The sequence below is a fragment of the Mastomys coucha genome, unplaced genomic scaffold (assembly GCF_008632895.1).
Source record: "Mastomys coucha isolate ucsf_1 unplaced genomic scaffold, UCSF_Mcou_1 pScaffold11, whole genome shotgun sequence".
In the NCBI taxonomy this organism is placed as follows: Eukaryota; Metazoa; Chordata; class Mammalia; order Rodentia; family Muridae; genus Mastomys; species Mastomys coucha.
Genome location: NW_022196893.1, coordinates 13,147,764 through 13,151,326, shown reverse-complemented (window position 1 = coordinate 13,151,326; position 3,563 = coordinate 13,147,764). Strand labels below are relative to the sequence as shown.

At 47.9% G+C, this 3,563-nt stretch overlaps 1 protein-coding gene and 1 pseudogene across 2 annotated transcripts in view; both read left to right on the top strand.

The window, feature by feature from the left end:
- LOC116076723 overlaps positions 1-3,195 on the top strand; it is a 5,345-nt pseudogene extending 2,150 nt beyond the window's left edge.
- LOC116076713 (cytochrome P450 2D1-like) overlaps positions 1-3,563 on the top strand; it is a 24,153-nt gene that overhangs the window by 16,518 nt on the left and 4,072 nt on the right. The gene's annotated exons all lie outside the window — the stretch shown is intronic.

The window sequence follows — 3,563 nt, the reverse complement described above, 5'->3', positions numbered from 1 at the left end:
TCACTCACCGGAAGACTGTGGTCCTACTACGTGGGCAGAAGAGGGCCTGTTCAGTGGTTGTGCTGGGAAGTTTCTTGTGCTCTCTCAGGGTACTTGCTTGTAAATAGATTGTCAAAATGAAGTGTTCCTACTTCTAAGATACCAACCAGGCCCGTCACTGCCCTTTCACTGCCCCGTCAGAGCTCTCCTAGATGTCGTCTCCTTTTGCGGGGAGGGGGCAGGGAGCATTGGAATATAGTGCCCCCCCAGTAGAAGGAGCCCCTGGCTCCCTTCTCCTCCTGCAGGGTTGCTTACTCAAGAAAGCCACTCACGCAGCCCACACTGAGCCTGGGACCCTGCTGGGTCTCTTCACTGCCTGTGCCATACATAACTCAGCAGGCAGTGCTCTCCTGTCAAAAAGTAGGACTGTGGGACCATGCCACCAAGATTTAGGGTTGACAGATCACCTAAGCAGCCCCACTCTGTCACTTTGAGGCTTGCTGGCAAGGTAGGCACCTTCCCTGGGAAGGGGCAGGAAGGGTAACCGTTAGGCCAGGGGAAGAGCTGTGTTTGCTGGACACACTTCATTCATTTCCCTGCCTTTAAACAAAGCGACACCAATAGGAAGCCATACAACATGGCACAGAGGGCCAAGGACATTCCGACTTTTCTCATGAAAGCCTTTTGGTAATTTTGGATCGTTTATCCAAACACATTTCTTGACACCTTCTTGGGGTTTCAAATTTATGAATGCTATGAGCCCCCTGTCTGTCTGTCTATTGGGTGATATAGCAGCAGGCAGTATGACTGCAAGGAGGCACCATGAGTGTTTGATCAAGACTGTATGTGTGTGTGTGTGTGTGTGTGTGTGTGTGTGTGTGTGTGTGTGTAATATATTCCATACATTTCCCTTGAGGCCAGATCTACTTCCTGTGTTTGAATTTTCCCTGCAAAGAGAAAGGTGTCAGGGCAGGTGATATATGTAGACTAGAATACAGGGGTCACCTTGATTTGGATTGCAGAAGAATTCTGATCTGGTATTATTTCAGGGGGAGAGTGAATTAAGAACAACAGCTTCATCATTGGGGGGGGGGAGGTTAAAGAATGAGATCTGTGTGCAGTGTATATGTGCTCTGTATCTACTTAGAATCCAGGGAGATAGCGGCACAGACACGGTTCTCCCAGCTAAGAAAGCAGCCAGAGTTTCTAAGTTACTTCCTCAAAGTTGCCAAATAATGCAGCTGTCTAGAAACAAGAGAGAAGGGGTGGGGACAGAATGGGGAGGGAGACTTGAGCTCTGCCCCATGGCACTGTGATTTCACTCAGCTATGTTGACTGTAACTTAACAAAGGATACTTTTTTCCTGTTTGGGTCTTTGCCCACAAACAAAGGCGTTTTCATAACATGCCAATGGAATGTTTCTTGATGGCAGACAGCCATAGTCTGGCTTAGAGGCTGGGAAGTTTTTAGGTTAGAGTAGCATAAGAAGCTAATGTTAAACTCGCTGACTCACAGACCTGTGCAGATGGTGTGGAGAGCTATGATCTTCTAGCGGGCCTGGAGTGACCAGTGATCGGTCTGGGTCACTAGGAAAAGCCTAAACGTATGATTAAACGAGCTAGAGGACCTGGGAGCCTTCTGCAGCAGCGTGCAATTGCTAACATTTACCAACTGCTCACAGTTTAAGGGTATGAGACGCATCTGAGCTGGCTTTTGGGCATCTTGTTTGACAAGAAGCATGTGGTAAAGTGAAATAGGGCCTGTGCGGGTGGGAGACACCACACAGGAGCCCAGCCAAGCTATGCCGCTTATCTGATGGTTTAGTTGATATTACCTGTGTTCCTTGATTCTGCTGAGAACCTGGCTCTAGATAAGGTCACAGACATCTAAGCACTGAACCTGCTGCTGAGAGACAAACCCTTAATCGTGACTTTCTAATTCCCTGTACCATCAGGAGCTATTGCCCTGGGCCTATATTTGCTGTCATTCCTCCTGAAGAGATGTTGCTCCTAGGGAGATGCAACATACACACACACACACACACACACACACACACACACACACACACACACAGGACTTAGAGGGAGGGGCCTCTAAGGCCATTGGTCCTAGCCTGCCTTGACCATTCCTTGTATTCCACACGGTCAATGCAGCAGCTTGCACTAAGGCAGAAGGAAAAGGGCAGCATTGGCTCCTTTAAAAGAGACCAGCCCAGATCAGGTGAGTGCCCAGGGTCTGATAACACTCTTGTTCCTTTGTCCTAGGTGGCTGGAGTTAGGGTTGAGAAGTGTTTCCAAAGAAGCCCAAAGAGCAGCCAGGCAGCCATGAGACTGCCGACGGGAGCTGAACTGTGGCCCATAGCCATATTCACGGTCATCTTCCTGCTTCTGGTGGACCTGATGAACCGGCGCCAGCGCTGGACTGCCCGATACCCTCCGGGCCCTAGGCCATGGCCTGTGCTTGGGAACCTGCTGCAGGTGGACTTCGAGAATATGCCAGCAGGATTCCAAAAGGTAAGGGAATTGTTGGAGGGCAGGAGAGTCAATGGTGACTCCTATTCAGAACAAGTGGGTGGTGGTGAAACTCCTGGACAAGGAGCTGGCCCCCCAGGAGAAAGCAGGTTAAGAGGCTCCCCGTGAGGGGAGTGATTTAGGAACCGAGGTCACCCTGCATTTTCCAAAGGCAACAGCTAGGAAGTGGGATGAGTCCTAGCAGCCAGTTTAAGATCCAGCTACTGGGATGGTGGTGGTGCTGCTGAGGTTGATTTCTCATTCCAGCATGCCTGTAATTGGGAGGTAAAGCAGCTGGGTTATAAATTCCATCTTAAACTGCATAGCAAAACTATCTCTAAAAGACTTAAGGGCCAGCTGTGGAGGTGCATGTCTCTATTCCCAGTACTTAAGAGGCAGAGGCGGGCATATTGCTTTTGAGTCCTAGGCTAGTCTGGTCTAACATACTGAGTTCCAGGCAAGCCCATGCTACACAATGAAACTGTTTCAAAAAATACAAAACAAAAAAAATGAAATCTATGTAGTGGTAGAGGCCTTTAATCCCAGCATTCTGGCAGGAGAGAGGGCTCATGGTTAAGAGCACTGACTGCTCTTACAAAGGTCCTAAGTTCAAATCCCAAGAAACCATATGGTTGCTTACAACCATCCACAACGAGATCTGACACCCTCTTCTGGAGAATATGAACACAGCTACAGTGTACTTGCATATAATAAATAAATAAATAAAATCTTTTTTTAAAAAAAAAAAAATCCAAGCATTCAAAGGAAGCAAAAGCCAGCAGATCTCTGTAAATTCAGCACCAGCTTGGTCTACATAGAAAGTTCCAAGCCAGCCCTGGCTATATACTAAAACAAAAATGACGAACACATACACAAAATAAAAGGAAACTCAAGTCATATAGGCTTCACACTCCTTTTCATTCCACTGAAGTGAAATGGTTCAAGAATTTGGGAGAGGGCGCTGGAGAGATGGCTCAGTGGTTAAGAGCACTGACTGCTCTTCCAGAGGTCCTGAGTTCAAATCCCCAGCAACCACATGGCGACTCACAACCATCTGTAATGGGATCCAATTCT